Genomic DNA, 22,853 nt, shown 5'->3' with positions numbered 1-22,853 from the left:
TTTTTTGTTGTGTAAATGTTAGAGTTCACTTTATGTCCGAATTGTCTTGAAATATTGGCACAATTTGACATTTACTTTCAAAGGCAATAGAAAGCTGTAAACAATCTAAAAGAAATTAGTTGCCAATTTTTGATTGATGAGTAAGTGCACAAATGTAGCAAATAATTGCCTCTCATGTGAGTAAGACACCGTACAGGAAAGTGTGCCCTTCAAAATAAACTTTTCACATGGACCAAAAAAGATTATTCACATGCATCAAGTGCAACCTGCCTACGTTTTGTCATCACAAATGTCACCTTAGTGTTATGAATGGTGTATCAAACATCATCATACCGACCAATATTAAAATTTAGAGAAAGCATGTAACACAAGAACACCAAAGTAATTTCACAAGCATGCGGTCCCAGGAATGAAAACATTTCCATTTATGGAGACAAACTTTTTTGTTTACAGCCAGAATCTGGAGGACTACATTATCATAGAAGTATTTTGTGACCGGTACAAGATGGTATCCATCTACAGAATTACCTGAGACAGTACAAATAAACATTAGCATAGCTTTTGAAAATGGATAGGAAGAAATAAAGTATTCTGGAACCTGGATTTCAGGCCATTTTAATTTTTAAGCTGAATTATGACACCACATTTCCTTAGGAAAGATGTAAATCCAAGACTTCTGAGCAACTGGGTCAATATGGTGAACCTGCTGCATTTGCTACTCTAAATACAACTAGTAATAAAGCACAATAGCAAAAATATGTTCACCTGAAAGGCCAAATGTAATTTAACTCTTAAGCCTACAATAGGCTATAGAAATCTTACGTACCTACTAAATTAGGAGGCAGATTGGGACTCTGACCTACTAAACTAACTATCCATCAAAATCCTGGAGCCTCTCATCTCAAAGACATGGAAGGCCCTTTTCAATTGACTATATCAAAGGTCAAGAACTAAAGGATATATTATAAATATAGTCTCTCTATATTCTATGAAAATATTAGATTGAAGAAATTAATTGAGCAATCCAGTTAAGAGCAAAAATAATAAAATAAAATGTTTGTAGCTGGTACACACATTTAAGACACCCCATGTTCCTAAAACATTTCAGTGCCATAAAAACTGCAATAACATGAAGGAGTTACTCAGATTTGGCAAATATGCGAAGTTGCTGACTGCAGCCCTTTAATGAGGCCACAGCAAAGGTCAACTTCATGCCAGTGTAGGCAGAAGAAGTCCCTCTTTCCAAAGCTGGCTGATCCTACATTAGAAATACAGGACCCTGTAGAAGCATCATCATTTAATTAATAAGAAAAATGTGTACCAATATTGCAAACTCTTAAACCAGGTAAGAATGAACCTCTTCAAATTAGTTTACATGTGGATCAGGTAAAAGTAATGACAAATACAATCTAAAGCAAAACAGATAACTGCATCAGAAGTTTGAATCTATAGCTAAGCATAACAAACAATATGTTATGATGTTAAGCTATATACTATATTGTAGTAATTGGTCTGCTTTTTAAAGAAAAAGTCAGGGAGGGGGCGTGGCTAACCAGCCTTTTGTTTAGTCACGTTTGTGTAAGTTCCTTGCGGGATAAAATCTTCATTTTTAAGCGCAAACTATTTTATAGAAAAACCACACACCTAGAGTCTTCAAAATCCCAGGAACCAGGTAATTCATCTCCCTTATCTATGAAAACCAACAAGGTTGATACCGCCCAGAGAAGCTCACCCTGTGAACGCTAATCCTATGCTACGCAAACTGCTCTACACCAGAAGGCACCACTTCACCCTTTTGATCATGGCCTTCAAGGCCCTGATCCTGCCCCATGTACTTCTATAGATGCAGAATGGTTCCTGAGGCCGCCCCATACTACCACTGTTACAACGCTGTGCCTGCAATATGTAAGCACAATGAACCACCGGTGCTCCCACACTAGCACTGCTCACCCTTACCCTCACAGCCAGCTTGTTTTACAACTGGTAGACATCAGCACCACCCAGCCTTTCATAGTGATGCCCACTGCTCAGCCATCTTCTTCAGCAGCGTCTAGCTGTTGCAGCCATTTTGTTTTGTCTGAACACCAAGAATCAATGTAAACACAAAGAAATACACTATAAATGGAGCAGTGGAGTTAATGAAACAATAAAAAAAATCAATTTAGCTCTCAATAATAACCTAGATTTAACTTCAACAGTGTCCACGTAAAACTGGGGGTGGCTTCCACACTCACCAATGGTTACTTTTAACTCTAAACAAAAGTCAAACTAATAAACCACCATGTCTGAAGCACAGTGAAACAGTGTAACAAATAAATCAGAATACTTGCAAAATAAGTAATCAAAACTTACTAAGATACACTATGTACACCAAGTAGTACAAAGATGTTAAAAACTCACCAAACTAAGATAAGCGAAAAATCTGATATTATGTCAAACACAGGGATGTGGAATTTCTATCGCCCGACACCCAGGACATATTGTTTGGGGTCAAGGGCAATAAGTTTTCATGTTTATTTTGTCCTTGGGACTAGTAGGCCCAACCCCCCTGCAGCACAAACCCTTTGGCTGCCAGTTTACAGAGAAGGGAATTGTCTGCAGTTGAGGTAATATGTGTGTGTCCAAAAGTTAATGCTGTTCAAACTTGTATTTATGGTTCATTAATTAAAAGCCTTCATTATTAGCGTGAGCACTATAAATAAAGGTTTTAAGGTCACACTGCACTACTGGCAGTGGCTACAGTAAAAAAAGAAAAAAAAAATGTACACACTTGTTTGAAACGTTTAACAGTATGAGACTAAGTATAATGCTCCCAGAATGCTCTCTGATTAGATACAAATATTTGCAGCAGCTTGTAAGCAAGAGTGATTTTTTGCTTTAAAAAATCAATGTTCTGAAAAAAATGCAAGCAGGAAAAAAACATTTCGCTTCTATGAAAGATGCTATTTCTTTAAAGCGTCATGTAGTCAAATGTGTTGATGCATGCTAGTATTTCCCAAAAAATATTCCTCATGGAAAGTCACTGTAACCATTTTCAACAAGATTATAAGAAGCATAAAAATAAACAAGCACTGGCAAAGCCAACTGATCTGACTTTTTTTTGTGAGTCTTTTGGTTTTGGTAATGAGTGTCTTGTTTTGACATGGCTTTTGGAACACTTTATTGTTGTGGGAGCTGCCAGGCCCATAAAATAATAACAAACACTGGCAAAAAGAAAAAAATGTTTTTGGTCTCAAAAAGCACACATTGCCACTAGTGGCGTAACAAAGGCCCCCGCAGCCCCCTTCCAGGGGGCCCCCTCAGCACAGCACCTTCCCTGAGTTAGTCTAGAGGGAGGGGCCCTCCTTATTCTTTGTAGGGGGGCCCCCTCCAGTTTTATTATGACACTGATTGCCACAGTGGTTCCTGGAACTGCACAAAACTACTTTGTGTGCCAATATGCTCCTCGTGGAACAGCAGAATGCATTCACTCACAGTAAAGCCAGCCAATAGATAGAGGAATAGATGTTTATTAAAAACAAAGGCCCAAATTTAAGGATGGCCTTGTGCCATCTAACGCCACATTAGAGTCATTTTTCTGACGCTAATGTGCATTAATTTGCCAAAAACGCTGCACTATATCTACAAAGTGGCACAGGGCATGCACTGTGCCACTTTGTGACCATTTGTGCCACGTTATGCATGCGCCATGCATAATGTATGCATAGGGGTGTTCTGGCACAAGGAGACCCGCAAAAATGGCGCAATGAAGTGTACAAGATTTAATTGTGCCATTGTTTGTGTAATTTTTAACGCCTGCTTAAAACAGGCATTAAAAGGACGCACCGTTTGGATTCAATAGGCCTCCTTGCAATTTTCTCCAAAAGCATCAGAAGTTTTGACACTAGTGGAGCAAAGCCCCACAATAGCATAAAAGGTTTGCCACTATTGTACCTAACTCCGCCATGGTGCGCTGTATCGTAAATAGTAGCATTGGGGGGGGGGGGGGGCGCAAGAAAAGTGGAGCTTTACGATGTGAAGCATCAATTTTCTTGAATCTGGGACAAAATGTCTTTGTTAACACCAGACCTAATTAGGGACCCAATTCTTAAAGAATGTCACTAAAGTACATTCATGGTGTAATTCTTTGAATTAGTGTCTTTTATGAATTCACAAGAAATTACAGAAGTAGGCCAAGAAATCGTACTCCTAGAAAATATTTGTGAACTGTATTTTAGCACAAGCAAATATGCATGTGTAGATTTGTTCATGTGAAAATCTATTGAGCGTTTACAAGTTCACTTTCCCTCCAACCTCTTTTTTTTCTCCATTGAAACCTGGAAGAACTTCTACTTCTGCCCTTGTCAGGAGTAAATTTCCAACCTTATGGGAAAAGATTAGAGAATAGCTGGTGAAAATCCTTAAACATGCAAGTTAGTAGGTTTGCCGACTCAAAGGCATTCCAGCCCTGGAACTATTGCTTACTGCTTCCTCCAGCCCCAGTATGTAGCTCTGCAAGAAGGTGGCAAAATAAGGAAATTGCTATAGTAGGGATTGAAACTGCAAGTATTCAAGCCCTACCATGGTAGTAGCCCTGACATAATCAGAGAGGCTATTATCAGAGCTCTTACATAATGAGATTGCTGCCATAATTTGTTGTCGCACTACATGGCACCAAAGAGACAAGTTGATTTGTTTACAGGACAAGTAGATTTTAGAAGTAACCTGCCCCATGAACAAGTATATATTTTAATAAATTCCACACCCTTGCAAACATAACCTCCAAGAAGAGAACAATCCAACAAAAAGGGCTGAGCTCTCACCTTATCTGATACAAAATGAAAGAAATTCAGGTAGGGAAGATCCAATGCACTGAAAGCCAGTAAGGAGAGGGAGAAATGCAGTCCTCTCTCACAATGAAACAACCTGAAGATCCCATGCTAGCAGAAAAAAACAGAAAACACTCGAAACCTTCCTACATTAACTTCACGAAATACATATTGTATACAAGAAAAGGTAACTGTAAAAGATGGCAGAATTTGGTGACTTGAGTGAATCCTTCAAGAAACCAATGTTTAGAACTCAAAGTTCACAGACTTCATCCAGGAAGACTTGTAAAACCGAAGTACCATTTTAGACTCCATGGCAATCCAGAATGATGAGAGGAGAGGTGTAGTATCCTTCTTGCCAAGTCTTCTACACCCAAACTTCTTGATATCTCAAAAGAGAAAGCTTTGAATATCCAAAAATCTCAACTTATAGGCCCTCAATGTGCATCCTCAAACTCAAATCTGGTATACTTACCTCAAGAGCAAGTCAAAGAAACATCTGCAAGAATTAAAAGGTTATTGGAAATAACACCTGCAATGAACCACTACACTTTCAGTATATTGCATAATCTACCTAGAAGAAAGTAAAATCACCTATGTGGACATGACTAAAATCTTTGATGAACTGCAAGACCTACCTCAGTTTGTCAACTCACTACCATCACACAAATCAAAGACAAGTCATATGGATTCAAACCTCAATAAACACATGCCAGAGATAATAAAACTCCCCACAGTAACTAACATGAAGCATGGTCATCAAAACTACCATAAAACTGGATGTGCATCCAGCTCCTTAGCTGACTGCTACTCATTAAGTGAAGCCCAGCATCACCAAGTACATTTACACCCTTTCATTAAACATAGTCCAGTTGGCTCTCCTGGTTGGCCATCAATAACATTGAGGAATACAATGCTGTTCATTAAACATACCTTAAATTAAGTTAAAGGGATAGAACCGGATTAGCTGAAAATCTTTGTAAACTGCATAAACTTAGACCTAACATCACTGACTTCAAAGAAACCGATCTGGATGAGGAAGCAAACTTAAAGCTCAAAATGTAATCAGTAGGTGAATAATCTTCTAACAAGTCATTACGAAAAAGGATGGCAGTGCTTTTCTGACTCACAAGTACACAAATGCCATAATTACTGCTGCAAAATAAGAAAGCAAGGCGAACGGGTCAGAGCCACTGTTATCATTGGAAATGTTATTTACAACCCAATAAACATTGCAAAAATCAGTGACAAAAAGGAAGCAATAAGCAGTGATATTGCTACTAAAAAGAAGCATTGCAACCAAACTGAGCTCTTTAAACTAGAACTGGACCCACAAACTGCAAATTTAAAATTTAATACTGTCACACTGAACTGGGCAGCACAAACACAACCTACTGAAATAAGAGCCACCTTGAATTGGGCTATACGACTGAGCCTTGCGTCCAAGATGGCGCCAACCACAAACTGAGTCTCCTCTAACAGCACTGGGAGAAAATGCCCATTCTGAAATGTTCCAACTGACATGTCCCGGGAGAAACCCCAGAGATACTACAACAGAAAGGATGTGCAACAGCCTGCTGAGACACCTACCCTCTACAGTAGGAAACAGCTTCTGGTTAAGGAGCTCAAATCTGCCTCTAGGTATCTCCCACAGCTCCCCTTCTAGGACCATGCGGTGTCAAAGGAGACTGTACAACACGCACAAAGTGTTGTAGAATGGACTGTGGGGATCCTAAATAGTTACAATCTTTAAGGAATTTTAGGAAACACTTTACACCGGCAAATAACAGCCCACAAAGTTAGACTATGATAACTTCACCCCCCTCAAAAACAAGCTGTATAGCATATAGACCTCTCAGACGACCTGCAAGCAAGTATGAAAAAGCAACATTAAAAAACAAACAGTAGAAGATGGGCTCCGTCTAATGTGTACGTGGGATCACCCATTAAACATACTCTTATGGCTACCATCCATCCAAAATCAGCTCATGATTGGCCAAAAGATGTCTCTACGAACTGTAAAAACTGCCTGCAAGTTGTCAATACCTAGAAAGAACAATTTGATTGTCCTTTTCAGAAGTGAGGGTACTGAGCTGGCCTAGCCTATGGCAGAGTATGTGGAAATGGCAAAGGGCTGTGGCTCAACTTCTGTGCTCATTCCCTCCATTCTGTGGCTGTTGGGCCTCCTGCTGCTGTGTATGGGCAGTGAGCTCTCTGGAGTAACCTTCTGCCAGACTGTCCAGGTGGAACTAGTTGCCATGGCACTGCCTTGACCACCCGTATGCCTCTGAGTGGTGCAGTCCCAAGCCAGGGTTAAACACTAGTGGAAGGGGAAAGACTATGAGTGGCCCAAACAAAGGAGGGCTGTGGAAAAACAAACATCCTCATAGACGTACTCAGTGTGGGGACATGCCTAGGGAAGAATAAACATTGGGACAAGGCCTTCTCACGGATGGGGAAGATGTCAGAGTGATGGACTCCAAACCCATGCTTCACATTCGACCCGCTGTGGCAACTTAAGACCCTCTTGATGGTAGCGACCATTGGAAATGGCAAGCTGAATGTGTCGGGTGGTGTCCCCTGTATAGCTGCACCCGCCCGCGGATGCGATGATCTGACTGTGTTGTTGTTCTCTGAAACTTGATACCTGCGCAAGAGAGGACATTAGTTATCTTGGAGCCAATTTGCAGATTGAGGAAGAGAAATCATGGTCGACCTCACATAGATCCAGATTCTGGAATTGCACTGGTGGAGGACAAGGCTCGCCTAGCTCCACGAGTACTGGCTATAACGAGATCTGGGGGGTAACTTATCCTGCTCTTCTGCTATCTTTCACTTGTGCATATGAGACCACAATGAACTGGCTATGAACAAGTGCTCAGATGCATGTGATTAGACCTGCCTGACATGATCACTTCCTAGTGCCCCTTCATAAATTCCTGGGGGCTGATCTACTTTGACTACAATCATCCCTGGGACTTCACTGCATCGTTCTGAGGGTCACCCAGGAGGATCGTTTTGCTGCAAAACTCCTGAACTGCTGTATACCTTGCAAGCCAGGGAGACAAAAGCGAACCGGTGAATACTGGGGACATCCAGGGGCAGTGAAAGGGTTATCCCCATAAAAATGCTGATTTCCCTACATTAAACAAGGACCCAATGATGGCTAACAAGAAGGGGGAGCAGGTGACTTCCATAACAAAGGGCGACCTAAAGAATTGTCAAGGGGATCTGAATGACAAGCTTTCCAACATAACACCATAAATGCAGACCTACAAGGCGGATTTAGCCTCTGGGCTCTTGAGGTCACCAAGAAAATTCAGACACAGGGCACCCAATGAATAGTACATTGTTGGCAAAAGGTCAAGAACATTCAGGAATTCCAGATAAAATGGAAGAAGACATTAGGGTGCCCCGTAGAAAAGTGTTCAGACCTAGAAGACTGATCACAGCAGGATAACGTGCAGATCCAAAATGTTCTGAAACAAGAAGAATATGATAATATCATCCTGCACTGTAAATCTCTTTCAACTTGTACTTCGGGAAGCCCACTTATGAGATTCCCATGATCCAGGAGTACAAAGTGGGAGGACCGCTTGACTTTGCAGGAGACAAATATGCTATAAGTAAATGGGAGATCCCCTTTGCACTATGGTTTCAGTTAAGATCCAAATCCCATACGATCTGCAAAGTAGAAGAGGCACAAACAGGTTTCCAAAACCCCCATTTCCCTAGCGATGAAACCTTCCAACTCCACTTGCAACATTAAGATGTCGTCCACAAATAGGTGTATTTGTGTTGGTCATCTCTGAAGGGCATCCCCGAGATGTCCTTTTGTCATTGGATCATGGCTGGCAGGGGCTCAGTTTCTAATATGAATAGGAGAGAGGAGAGGAGGCATCCCTGCCTCGTCCCTCTTGACAGAGGAGTAGTCTCCAAACATTTCCCTTAACCAGTACTTTTATAGGGGGTTGTTTGCAGCTACATGCAATCCAGGTAAGCATATTAGGGCCCAACGTAATTGCTTCCAGTACTTGAAAGAGGAATGCCCAACTGATCCTGCCAAGTGCTTTTTCAGTGTCTACATAGAGAATCACCAAGGGGATCTTCCTAGTGTTAGCTTTTTCAGTCAGAAGTAGAACTTGCTGGATATTGGCTGTCTGTCTTGTGGAATAAAGCATGACTTATCACAATCAATAAAGTAAGGAAGAAGGAGCATATATCTGTTGCCCAGCACTTTCATAAAAAAATCTTAATATCCAAGTTTAAAAGTGCTATCAGCCTCTTGGACTCATTTATTTGCTGGTTTGCCAGTCTTATGAGTAAAAGTGTTATGTGCTACTCACATTGCGGGTGTGAAGATTCGCAATGACAGAAAGGAGTTGAATAGTGTTACTATAAGGGAAACCAGGTCAGGCACGAAATCATTGTAGAATCTGCTGTTGAGACTGCCTGGGTTAGGATGCATAGCTGAGTTCAAGACCTTTTCCCTGGTGATCAGTTCCTCTAAATGAGTTGCATTAGCCTTAGTTGGTCTCTGCGTTTGGATTCTTTGATATAGGCCTTTGCTTCCTGTACATATATGGGTTCTGCAGAACAGAGGACTATAATATCCCTAAAAGCGTTACTTTTCTCAGTATTTCCACTGAAGCACTGACCTTCATTGCACCCTAGAGTTTGGGATCATGCCTGCCATCTTCCATTGCCTAATCTGTTTTTCCAATAATGATCATTAGCATGTTTATAAAATCTTTGCCAAAGGTATATTAGCGTTTTTTTCTGTTTTCTCCGTGGCCATTAGATCGTTTTTTTCAACTAAATCATTTGCCACTGGGCCTCTAGCTTGTCTGTGGTATTCCATTGACAATTCAGGCTCGGTTTCCAGCAATCTTTTGTAAAAGAAACTTATCTTCTGTTGCTGGTCCTTTCGGCTGTGCAGTTGCATCTAAAGACTGCATGAAGCTTGTCCCATTACACACCGGGATGGTCAGTACTTAGTTAATTCTCCGCTAAGTATCTTTGAATTGCTTCACTCAATGCCGGTCAGCATAATCGATCCTTGAGGAGGGTTTTAGCGAATTTCCAGCTATTCGCCCTACCTTTCGTCCGTTGGTTGCCCCTTCTCGGTTTATTACTGCATGGTCCAAGGTTGATATGGTTGCAGATACAGTAGAGGTTGCAATGTCGACCAGTGTCTGGGTACCCCACATTAGATCACGCCATGAGTAAGACCTATATATGAGAAGGTGTATTCCTTCACATCTGGGTGCTTTGCTCTCCACAGTTTGATAAGGCCTATGTCTGTCATTATTTGCTTTGCCTCCCTGGTGAGCTCTCATTGAATATATCTGTCAGGAGGGCATCTGTACAACAGTGTGCCTGGCGCAGTGTTGAGCTCTCCCATCCACCAGAGGGTTCCTGGGACTAATTTTTTATCTTATTTTTAAGAGTAAGTATATACTGTTCTTTAACTTGATGAGGGATGTAGGTGTTGAGGATATCTAATGCAAGTCCCTGGTACCTACCTTCTAGATAGACATATCGTAGATTTAGCGACCGCCCATGGAATTGCATTAAACCTGTGATATTTCTTAAGGGAAATCTTTGTGTCGGAATCATGATCCCACCCCCTTTCTTATTTGCCCTGGGCTCAGAGTACCGTATTTCGTGCCACTTTTTATGTTGCTTGACCAGTTAATTCAAACCCTTTAAATTTCACTTGACTACTTGAACCATGGAGTGTTATAAAGACATGAAGGGGAGTGAGATATCCCATGCCCATTGTATTATTCTGATCTAGCCCAAAGGAGTACCAATTCATGACTGGTGTCACCTTTATTACTATGCCCCATTTCAAAATACCATCCAAATCCTTCACCTGGAGTTCATACCTCTTCCTTACCCCCGATCTCCAACACCCTCTTCTTCCCCTCAGAAATCCCTAACTCCCTCTGTCTCATCAGTACACACAAATGCCCACCAGGTTGGTCGCTGTGTTAGATCAACAAGTTGATCTATCGCGTTCATACTTTCTTCTTGAGATGCGCTAATAGCAACCAAAGCTGGAGGCTTGTGCCGCTGTATTTGAGCCAGGCTCTTCAGGGTGGCATGGGTTACTTCTCGATAGGCTTGGCTCCTGGGCTTCAAGATAAATTTAAGAAAATTTAAAATGCTTACCACCAGAAGTTAAAACTAAATTCCTAGAGGTTACATCTTTGAAATGGAGAGAGATGAAAATTAAATACTTAGGGATTTCTATTACACCAAAACACTGTTTATTGTAAGGGGCGTATTACTCTTGCCCGATTCACGCTATCACTAATGATTTATATAAGTAGGCCAACCTCTTTCTCTCTTGGATGAGCTGGAGTGGTGATAATTAAATTGAATTTATTGCACAGACCAAGTGGTCCCAGTTTTTTCCCGAATGAGACATGGGGGACTCTAAGGAAGGTTAAAAAGCTAGGGTTTCGAGGAAGATACTACATGCACACAAAAGCTCTGGTGGCTTGGGATTACCAAACATTGAGAATACTGTAGTGGATCCTATTTGGTTTTATAGGGAATCAGGAGATAGCTTTGCCTTTTGGTTTGCAGGCCTGTGCCCTGTCACCTAGTGACTTTTAACCTACTTAGCCTGCTCTGTTTTAGTGCATCTATTTAATTATTTCTTCCAAAATGGCTGCTATGTTTATAGTTAGGAAGATGTTTTCATTTCTCGGTATCAGTGCCACTCTGTAAAGGCGTCACTATCAGCGTCAAAGGTAAGTGATATACGTACGTATTCACATCATTTACTTTTCCACTTAAGTGTGACAGTAACATAAATTTACCTTTTTGAAGAATTGTTTATATAATTGCTCCCCCAAGCACGCCTTCTTATCTACTGTTTGGGAACACCTGTGTCAGGGGTCCTACAAGATCTGTATAAATACATCCATGCAACTTATCACAGATTGCAGTTTTGCTAAAATAAAAACTATTGAAACTTTACTGCATCTTCTTCATTGCCTGTGTCTGACTGAGACTTGCTGCTCATGTGAGAAAAGGGTAATCTCCGTTTAACCACAACTCCCCTGAGATGTCACACTCTTGAGTCCATGCGTAAAGGCTGCCGCAAATCATCTTTTACTATTTGGGTGTTGGCGAGGTGCTGCTTGTGAGCCAGGAGGGTTGGGCCAACAGTTGCGCCTTGTTGTAGGATTGGCCTAGTCACCTACAAACAAAAGAGCTGTCATGCCTAAACCAGCAGTCTTGCCTAGAGAGCAAGAGTCCAACTACGACAATGCTATCTGGCATTTCAGCTCTGTATTCTCTTTGAATGGTCCCTTTATGTAACCGCACTGGATCTATATGGACGCAGTGGTGATAAACTGTGCCCCGTTGGACTGCTATTACTCTGAACTCAACTCCTAAAATGACAGTGTGTAACTTACCCATAAGAAAACAAACTCTGACTCCCTTCCCATCTCCTTATACAGTGGTGATGGGCAATAGAGATTTTACAATTTTACCCTGGGGCTTGTCAACGGGGACTTAGAATGCATGACAGAAGGCGGATGTAGGTTGATAAAGGACTTATTTCATGGGATTGCTATTAAACCCTTTTCTCAATGCCAGCAACAATATAACCACAACGTCTCCACTAATTCCAGTTGTGACATTGGGCCCTTCACCCTGAAAATAAGGTTGCCACGTTTAGACCACTTACTGCTTGGGAAAAGGTCTTTGCTGCATACATTGGATCTATGGATCCCATCTCCAATATGTATGCACTACGGACAGATGTAGGGGAAGCAGCAGAGATGTGAAGCACTGGCAGAAGCCCTAGGCTTACAAATCTCCTCATCTCAATGGCAACAACTGTGGCAGATATCACTTCACTCCGCAAGGGTGTGCAAAATATAGAATTACTATATAACTCTGGGATGGCATATCATGTTGGTGAAACTAAAACACATGCATGATACTGCGGATGGACTCAGCTGACGGGGATGTGGAGAATGGGAGATACACTCCGTGTAATTTGGTCATGGCCTAGACTCAAGCTCTTTTGGAAGGAGGTCATTATCCATATTAAAGGGGAGATGGGGTGCCCTCTGCAACTCAGCCCTACCATGATAGCGCTTAATTAAAGGCTGCATGAGATCAAAAGTATATCGAAACAGTATAGGAGATTAATTATGAATATGACACTGACAGCAAAGTGAGGACTAAAATAGAAATATCCGTATGTATCGACAATGCAGTAACTGGGAGGTAAACTTTGGACGTTGCTAGCAATGGAGAAGCTAACCTGGGGCCTACTTCAAATGGGGAACAAGTATTATGGAATGTGGGCTCACTTAGTACATTACCTGGAAGGAAAAGACTGAGTATGGCTGTCCCAAGTCGCTAAGATCCCAATGTCTTAGCTCAGATGAGTAAAAATTGTGTTGCCCAATGCCATTTATTTGTCGAACTTATTGAGCACTAGATGTGCTTGTGCTGCAAGGAAGGGAATGCCAGCAGTAAATACATGCACTTCTTTTGCTCTAAAGAGAGCAACATTTGGAACGAAATTTCAGAAGACATAGGGCCTGATTAAGAGTTTAGTGGATATATGGGGGCCATCAAAAACTGACTGTGTATCTGTTTGCACAAGAGTGATCTGTCAACCCAATTTAGAATGTGCAACAGAAAGACACTACTTTGTCTGCTGTATTTAGAGTAAAATCTCCGTATATGGAACCATGGTAATTCGTCCTCCATACATAGGTTTCAGGGAAAAACGATTATAAACAGGCCAACGCTGCCCCACAGCAACCACAAAACCTACTCAAAACATGTCTTTGTTGCTCATTGGCCTTAGCTTCTACTTGGCAGTACTGGATAAAGAACACCACAAACCACAACAAAATAGAAGCAAAGCTCAACATTTCAAAAGTATTTTAAATTAACTATGTTAAGTAGCAATGCCACTAAAGTGCATTTTATCCACACCAAACCATGTCTAACACCTATTTACACGGTCTCTCTAGCTGGCATGTCTCACCTTGCACACTTATATTAAATATTCACCTGATACATTTGTACTACAAACCAACACCTCAAGTCAGTAAATGAATGCACTTTCAAAATGAACATGGCCACACAAATATATAATATTAACACTCTGCAACTCAGCTGTTTTAAATTAATATAGAAAATAGTAATAATACTATTTTGCATCTTGAGTGTTTAACATAAAACACTAAACTAATGAAAGTCTAACCTTCATCCCAATTATCACACACTTCCCAATCCAATAAATCAACCACATACCCCCAAAAACCGTTTCCACTACTGAGTCACTGTATGTTACAACCAAACATTTGCCACTATATAGTAAGGGCTAAACACACACTCAAGTGCCAGACATTGTAAATGTTTCCTTAACCTAGGCATAAGTGTATATATATATATATATATATATATATATATATATATTGTATGACATGGACTATGTGTCTATGTGTGAACCACTGTATCTCAAGCTATTCCTACATTTGAAGCAAAATTGCTGGTGTTAAAGTTCACAACAGCACCACTCCCCTTACCACACTTGGGAAAAGGGAATGAATTACATATTGCACAATGTAACGCATGGTAGATTTGAAGACCTTGAAAGGGAAGGTAATGATTAACTTATGCAATACATTGAAATATACAATAACATATGTCAAATAGTTGTACGTCTTACACAATCAACACAAAAAAGTTTAAAATGAGTTAGTAAAATATTATTTTTTTTAATAAAAGGGGCAAAAAAATCTTCCTGTTCTGAGTGCTTAAATAGTTCAAAATAAAAATGAAATAAATAAAAAACATGCAAGTTTGGGGACGGATTTGAAAATCTTAAGTCCTACCACAGTCTTTAAATTTATGCCTCAAGGCATTGTTCTTAAATTTTTACCAGCCATGCTTCCTCAATCAGGGCAAAGGAGCTTCGCGAGACCCCCGTTCTCTCCTACACTGGGAGTGTACAAAGCATTCAAAATAAAAAGGTGATAAAATTATTTTATTACCATTTTATGTTTAACTCTGTCAGCTCGAGCCGAATGTGAGGGCGTGGCAGCGACAATCTACCATTGCTGCTGATTGGCAAGGAGAAGTGGTGGGCACTTCATTTTGAAGTGTGCATGTTGGTTTGGCCGGCTGTCTTACCACAGCCATCCCGACATGTGCACTTAAAACCTCTTCAACGCGAGCAGTCTTAGACAGCTGGGTAGAGAGCAGGCACAGGCCGCCAGTGCCTGAGGGAACATCAAGTAAGACCACTCCAAACAGTCCTGCCACTTCTCTCATGTTGCTTAACAATATCAACAGCATGAGAGCAGCATCTGGAATTGTTCAAGGTGTTGACTGTGGGAATGGATGTTGCGCTCGGAGTCGGATATGATATGGACAAACTCCAACAGGAATGCCTATTAATCTACATTAATCTAGGCACTAGTCAACCAGTGAAATACTGACATAGGAGTGATGACAGACCCTCTAAGAGACCAAGGCTGAAAGTCATCTCATAAGTCAGCAGCATTCGGGCTGCAACGCAACAGGTTGCATGCCCCTTATAGGAAAAGAAGTGGTTGGGTCCATGGCCTGAGGTCAGTGTGGAGTGACTGAGCTCCGGTAGTGTTCTGCTTTCCCTCTGATCTCATAACCGAGCTTACAGAACCTCTCTGGAATGCACTTCTGAGTTTAAAGAAGACATTTATTGTTATTAATTCCCCACCCACAAGTTCCTGAGAGACTAAATTAGTAGATTGGAAGCACACGTTCAAAAGTAGTCGCAGCAATGAAAGCAAAATATATCAAAGTACTTCTCAGTTGCAATGTACACAGCAAATAGATGGGATTATATCACTGCATAACTTCAAAGCAAAGCATAAAAGTCCAAATTCATCACCGTATGGGCAAGGCGGTAGGGCCTATATTCAGCTTCATCTTTCTGGGGTCTGCAGATTGATGACTCCGGTCAACTGCGAGAAAGAGATTCTCTACCCAAACGGGAGACAGGCAACGGACGTCTAGTTCCTGTCTGAAGTCAAGCAGATTCAATCTATCTCACCGTAGCCCAGAGTCATCCTTAAAAGCAAACTCAGTGTGAGAGCCGAAGAACCTTGGAGTGAGGCCAGTTCTCCTGAGCTCCCCGTTCTCAGACTGGATTGCGAGGTAAACACAAAATCTACGTGCTCTTATCAGCTAAGGTCTGGTGTGATGAAAACAGCTTGGTCCATCTTGTGGAAAAACACAGCTTGGAAAAACACAGCTCATCTGCAATGTCTCAAGAGCAATGTCTAAGCCCACGTTAAAGCCAATAGGCAGCTAACCTAAATAGCAAATGTCATGTCTAATGTCATGTCAAAGCCAATAGGCAGCTAAACTGAATATCAAATGTAATGTCTAATGTCATGTCAAAGCCAATAGGCAGCTAAACTGAATACAGAGTGTAATGGCTAATGCCATGTCAAAGCCAATAGGCAGCTAAACTAAATACAGAATGTAATGTCTAATGCCATGTCAAAGCCAATAGGCAGCTAAACTGAATACAGAATGTAATGGCTAACTCCATGTTAAAGACAAGAGGCAGCTAAACTGAACACAACATGTAATGTGCTACTGGTGAACATTGAGCAACTAATATGCGCAGTGGTGAAACACAAAGGGCCTGATTACAACTTTGGAGGACGGTGTTAATCCGTCCCAAATGTGACGGATATACCACCTACCGCATTACGAGTTCCATAGGATATAATGGACTTGTAATACAGTAGGTGGTAATTCCGTCACATTTGGGACGGATTAACACTGTCCTCCAAAGTTGTAATCAGGCCCAAAGTCATTGGTCAAACACAATTAATAGCATCACAGGTAGCCTTGATGCATCTCATATCTAGAATTCAGATTTGAAAGCTGGTGTTCGGCAACTGGCTGTGCATACTTCAGCTAAACAAACAACAGTAAAAAAAAATCCTAAATGGCAAGGAAGAGAGGAGGATGTGTCCAGTCTCTTTGGAGCATGTGTGCCGGCCACTGGGAGCAGCTCCAGGGGCAGGGGTCTTCGTTTGGTGGCTGCTCTGTCTAGATACAGCAGAGATGAAGCATCTGAACTGAGGATCTAGCACGCTTGCATGAGGGCATGGGATGAAGGATAGGAGCGGCACTATGGTAACAGTGGGACAGATCAGACAGGCTTGATCTATAAAAATGAGTTGTGAATAGCCCATTAAAAGAAGGCACCTGGCAATAATGTTGAACTGTGAGTAATCTTTTAGTGGAAGATAAAGGGGACCGATTCTCCAGCGCACCACACTGATAGCAAATTTAAACAGTAAAAGACCAGGATGCACACAGCCCATAAGGCAGTACACCCCTCTGAACTAACCTGTTGCTCACATGAAATCACTGCCATAAAAGCCAGGATTGTCAGACAGATTGCACTAACGGAGACTTCGATAATATAAAACACAGGGATGCAGCCCACGCCTGAGATGCAGTGAAACAAGTTTAATGCAACAATGGTAACACCTCCGAAGTCACCAGGTTTATATATAATTGAACCTTGGATTGCTCACTGTAGATCTGTCTTGTTGAGGCCCAACTTGAGGTTCTGTCAAAACAGGGTGAGGTAACCATCGGGCCATAAATACACCAGGGTGCATACTCCCACAACTCGTGTCACCCAAGGAACCAGTTGCAGAAAGTATGCAGCTTCTTTAATACTTCACAAGCTCAACTGAAGGACAATGCCATCACAACACCCTTAATGATAACCGCTATACAGAATACAGTCTCATTTGACATGGCTATCACCAAAAAAGATCTCGGAGTCATGGACTGAAAAACATTGAGGAAGTGCTGCATTAATGGGTAAGTACATTTTTTATTTTTCATTACAATAAAACGTTAAAGTAATGCGTGCCATGCCATTGATTTACTTACTGCATAAATTGCACTCCTGGCTGTTAGCTATTTCAAGCATGTTTTATGGTGTAGGTTGTTTCTTTTTAGGTAAGAGGGGGTGGCGTAATGGCCAGAGCTGACGACTTCGGAGCTAGGGAAGCAAATTCAAGTTTTGGCGCTGCTTAACATCATGGAATTCTGAGAAAATCACTTAATATCCCCATGCCCATAGAAAATGAAGGTAAACCTGTGTAGTGTAACTGGTGCTTAACTAAAGCACTCCAATACCTTCGGGTCCAGTTTGCGTAAAACGTATCGTATAGTGCCCACTCTGAACTCTTTGTTTTTATTTTTGACTGATGCACTGTGAGAAACATGCACTGCCTTCAGCCTCAAATCCAAAGCTCTAAATCGTGGTGTGATACAAACAAAACACTTAACAAGTCATTATTGAGAGCTTTGGGGTTGAGCCTAAAGGCACTGCTAAATTATCAAAATACTCACTTTGATCGTCCCCCCCCAAATTTGTTATGGCACAACCGGCCACTCCTTCCCACCATTAGTAGCAATGTTCGCCTTAGGAGGCTCTCCATCCCTTTGGAGCTGATGATATCCTGCGCACCTACTTTCTGGCATGTAGTGGTTTTTCTAGGATTTTTAGGGAGACAGGTGGTTTTAGGGAGAAAGAGTGATAAGAAAGGGTGATGGGAATGGTGTGGTTTTGGGTTATATGAGTGTTTGTGGGATTGGCAATGCTTAGGGGTTTTGGGTATGTTTGGGACAGGTGAAATAGTGGAGCGGGTGGAGTGATTAGGTTGGAAAAAGGGATTAGATTGGAAGAAGAAATTGGGGTGGGGTGTTGAGCGGGTTCAGGGCTTTGTATGGGAACGGGGGTTTGAGTGGTGTCTGGGTGGGGGGAGGTGGCTGATGGGGCAGAAGGAGGAATGTGAACAAGTGTGCCAGAAGCACTGGTGTCAGTTGAGACACTAAGAGAGAAAGAACCTTTCTGTAAGGCCAGTTGCTGACTGATACCTGAACGGCATGCAACAAAGCAATCGGACTCACAGAGAGGTTCTTAAGGACCTCCAGTGCCTGATTTGATGCCAGGGCTGGCTGGATAGAGGGAGGGGAAGAGGTGCCGGGGGTAAAGGAGACGAGAGCCCAAATCTGGACTAACGGGGATAGTAGGGAAGGTGCTGATGTTAGTAGTGGTGGCGGCAGATACAGGAATAGAGGGTACATCATGTGTTTATTCAATGAGGGTCTGGCACAAGTCGGAGGTCTCCAAATTAGATGTGGGTTGGCCCCCTGGCCTGCCCCATCATCCTCAGTGCCACTGGGTCCGCAGAGTCTCTGGTTCTACATTATGACTCAGACTAGCTCTCCAGGGCATCCACCATACTTTGGGCAATGTCTTCCCCATTTGCTCCAGACAAAGCGGAAAACACAAGTGGACACCATTAACATACTAGTTGAAAAACAAAAAGTACACACATCAAAGAGGGACAAACATAAAAGCTTTTACCATGCTCGTCACAAGCTAAGACCATGCAAAGGGATATCCCACGGGGCCTGATTGGTATTTTGGAAAATCCGTTGTTCCTGTAAAAAATATGGTGTCCATCTAATTACAAATGAACTATATTATCTACGACTTGTATTAATGAGGGTGTGATATTCGTCACGTTTGTGAAAGACTAACCCATCCACGAAACCCTAAACCAGGTCCATACATTTTGGCCAAAACTTTATCATATAACAAGATCACACGGCTGTGCTACATCGAGGGTTGTTTGGTTAATGTGGGGTTATGCGAGTACTGGTCTAAGCCTTTGTCAGTCCCTTCTGATGCTTCTAAAATACTAAAAGCCAGGTATTGGCACTTGGTGCTTGTTTGAGTGATATTTGATCTGGAAACCTACCAGACTGCTTCTTATGTTTTAAGAGTGATTTTATTGGAGGAGTTCCTGGATTACATTAACCTATCCTTAACCATGGCCCTATATATAAAACTCTAATTAGGCACTCTTCCGCTTGCTTTGCTTACTAGCTCGTGGACTTCTGGAAACAACAGATCCGAATTGTGCTGAATTGGGTGCCAGATCATTGAGAATGAAGAACACTAATAATTTTATGTATGGGTTACCAGAAGCAGAGGGCACGCTGAATAGCATCTACTTTGTCAAGAATTAATGCTGCCTTACTGTTTGTAATGAAATGTTGGATCCAATTATATTGGTTAGTAGTGTTGTATTATGATGAAGATGGTTAAGGGGCGTGGCTTGCCAGCCAAGATGGCGGGCACAAACTGAGGGAGCTCCGGGACGATACACCAGACATCCATTTCTAAATATGGCACCGGGAGGCTGATAAATGCAACCATGTGCGGAGCCTGCCGGGAGTTGGCAGCGCCGTCCGAGTGACTCGAGGGAAGCGGCGTGCGTGCTGTAGGAGCTGCTGGCCGATGTGTGAGGTGCGGCCTGTTCCAGGACAACCGCGCACACGAGGCCCAATCGGATTGAAGCCTACCTGAAACGCCAACGGAACCAGATGCAGTGAGACAGGCTGCGGCAAACTGGACGAGGTGGCGGTGGCAGTGGAGCGGGGCTGGGGCCCTGTGGCAACAGAGACATACCTGGTCCGGATAGCATTTGCTGCTGCTCCTGTCGCTGGCAGAAACGACCGAGCATAGAGCTGGGACTGCTGTTAGGCTCGAGTGTGAGCGCTGGACACACAGGGAGGGACTCCGCTCCGACCTGCAGGTCCCCCTGTAGCTTGCTCAGCCATACTGGACCCATCAGTCACAGCCAGATCCAAGTGCTAAGATGGCTTTGTAACAGGACCCTCACGATTCCGGCCACCATGGCGAGGGGGGCTGCTCATACTGCTGCGCCTTGACCTTCGCACCGCGCATGGAAGCGGGCCTTTCGCACTTCCCATTTTGAACTGAATCTCGCCAGCGCTCATGACTACAACCCGCACCAATGCACGCTGCCCCCTCGGATCTCGTGATGGCAGGAATGGGCCGCCTTCGCTCTGGAACAGGGGCTAAGCTGCAGACACCGAGAAATGAGGCCCTACACCCTGATAGCTACAAATTAGATGCAGATAAGCACCTCCCTGGAGCAGTCTCGGATGTCGCTGGAGGGCAAGATCAATAAAGTGGCTAGTGATCGCACCTTGCTTCATGTGGACCACCGCAAACTAGCAGACAAAACTCACTCATTAGAAGACCAGTTGCATGACTTGGCGCCCAAGACAGATATAAGCTAGAGACCTCGCTACAGATGGCACTGGACCAGATAGAGGTAGTGGAACAAGATGCAGAGGGGAGCACCAGGAGGAATAACATTTGTGTTATAGGCCTCCTGGGGGGCGTAGAAGGCCCGGGTGCAGTCAACTATTACGAAACCTGGACTGGTCCCGGAAGGTTCATTGACACCTTTTTGTTTCTGTTGAGCGAGCCCACAGGGTCCCCACGAGGGCCCGACCGCGCCCCTTCCTACTCTGCCTGTTGCACTAGGCAGACAGGGATATTATCCTACGTGCAGTGAGATCACTCCCGGCAATCCGAGTGGACAATACCCCAGTTATGCTTTTCCCAGGCTACACCATCGCCACACAAAAAGAACGTGCTTCCTTTCTGTCAGTGAAACGCAAAATCTGCACCCTTAACTTGACATACTCCCTCCTCTTTCCTGCCAAGCGGCGAATAGCAACTGATGGTAAAACGCATTTCGTTGACACTCCAGAGGTGACCTAGGAGTGGCTGGAATCCACAGACCTGATCAGTCAACGAGATGCTGAGGCAGAAAGACCGGCAACGTGGGGTCTGCAAACGCAGAAGTCGCAAACAGCGTGTGATTACCCCGAAGGAAGTGAGACACGCTCCTGACCTAGAGCAAATTATACAGGAGCGTTGTGTGCTATAATCTGCAGCAGCTATCAGGGTTCCATCAGTCACCTCAGACGTAGACGCAGACCTCACAAATTCCAATGGTGAGGACGGTTCCTCCCTGGAAAAATCGTCTGAGGTGGGGTCTTCCGTCCGCCCCACGGTAACAACGCAAACGGCAGATGATCTAATCTGAACTCACCAGGTTGACGCACGCATGACAATTAATCTGTTGGCAGTGACGCTATGTGTGGCATCTGGATGGCAGCACTCTGCTGCATACCATTTCAGCATCCTGAAGGATTTTATTGTCTTGCCTATGATCTCGCCAGGGGCTCAGTAGCCTTGGCATCTTCTTTGGCCAGTGACTGTTGCTTGGCGCGTTCTGCCTCATGTCCCCTGTACTAAATACTATATACTCTAGACATTGCCCAACCACGCTTACATTGGGTTAGGAGTTACGTCCTAGATTTCACCAAGCACCACTCACCTCACTCACTCCACTCCACCATTCGTGGGGCCACTCCCTCACATCTGTTACGCCAGATAGGCTAATTGATTTGTTTGGGCAGATGCCAGTTGTCCCTCTGCTCTAATGGTATTCCCTCATGTTACCTTTATACTAGTTGTTGGTCCTGAGCTGTATCTATTTACTTCAGAACGGAGCCTGGATTTCCCTTGCCCCCTTCCCTGTGAGAGTCCCGTCACTGCTTGGGTGGTGTCCTGCGTCCCTTATAATGGAGCTGTGGGGCAGTACCGAGCTATTGTCCACCATGAGCCCCACCACTATCCTCACATGGAATGTGAGGGGCATACACACACCAGCACGTAGATATTCCATATATTAAGAGACACTCAGTTCACATAGCGCTTTTGCAGGAGACTCACCTTGCGCAGCCTGAAATCGCCAGACTGCAGCGGCATGGCGAGGGCAGCTTTTTGAGACAAACTACTCCTATGCCAGAGGAACACTAATCTGTGTTAGACCAGGCACTCCATTCGTGGTGGAGGATCAGACCATTGATGCACAGGGACGATATATTCTAATACGTGGATGCCTCGCTGGCCATGCAATGGTGCTAGTGTCCATATACGCTCCAAATACAGACTAAGCGTCCTTTTTCCATACGTTATCCTGCCCCCTTTCTCACTGGAGTGATCTTCCCTGGCTATTGGGGGGCAATTTTAATAGCGTACTAGATCCCCATCTGAACCGTTCTTTACCA

The 22,853-nt window shown here is 43.2% G+C and overlaps 1 protein-coding gene across 4 annotated transcripts in view; it reads right to left on the bottom strand.

Annotated features, from left to right (window-relative positions):
* CCAR1 (cell division cycle and apoptosis regulator 1) overlaps positions 1–22,853 on the bottom strand; it is a 1,667,827-nt gene that overhangs the window by 1,324,576 nt on the left and 320,398 nt on the right. The window lies entirely within an intron of this gene.

Source organism: Pleurodeles waltl, chromosome 6 (assembly GCF_031143425.1).
Source record: "Pleurodeles waltl isolate 20211129_DDA chromosome 6, aPleWal1.hap1.20221129, whole genome shotgun sequence".
NCBI classification, from domain to species: Eukaryota; Metazoa; Chordata; class Amphibia; order Caudata; family Salamandridae; genus Pleurodeles; species Pleurodeles waltl.
This window is presented reverse-complemented; position numbering and strand designations above follow the sequence as displayed.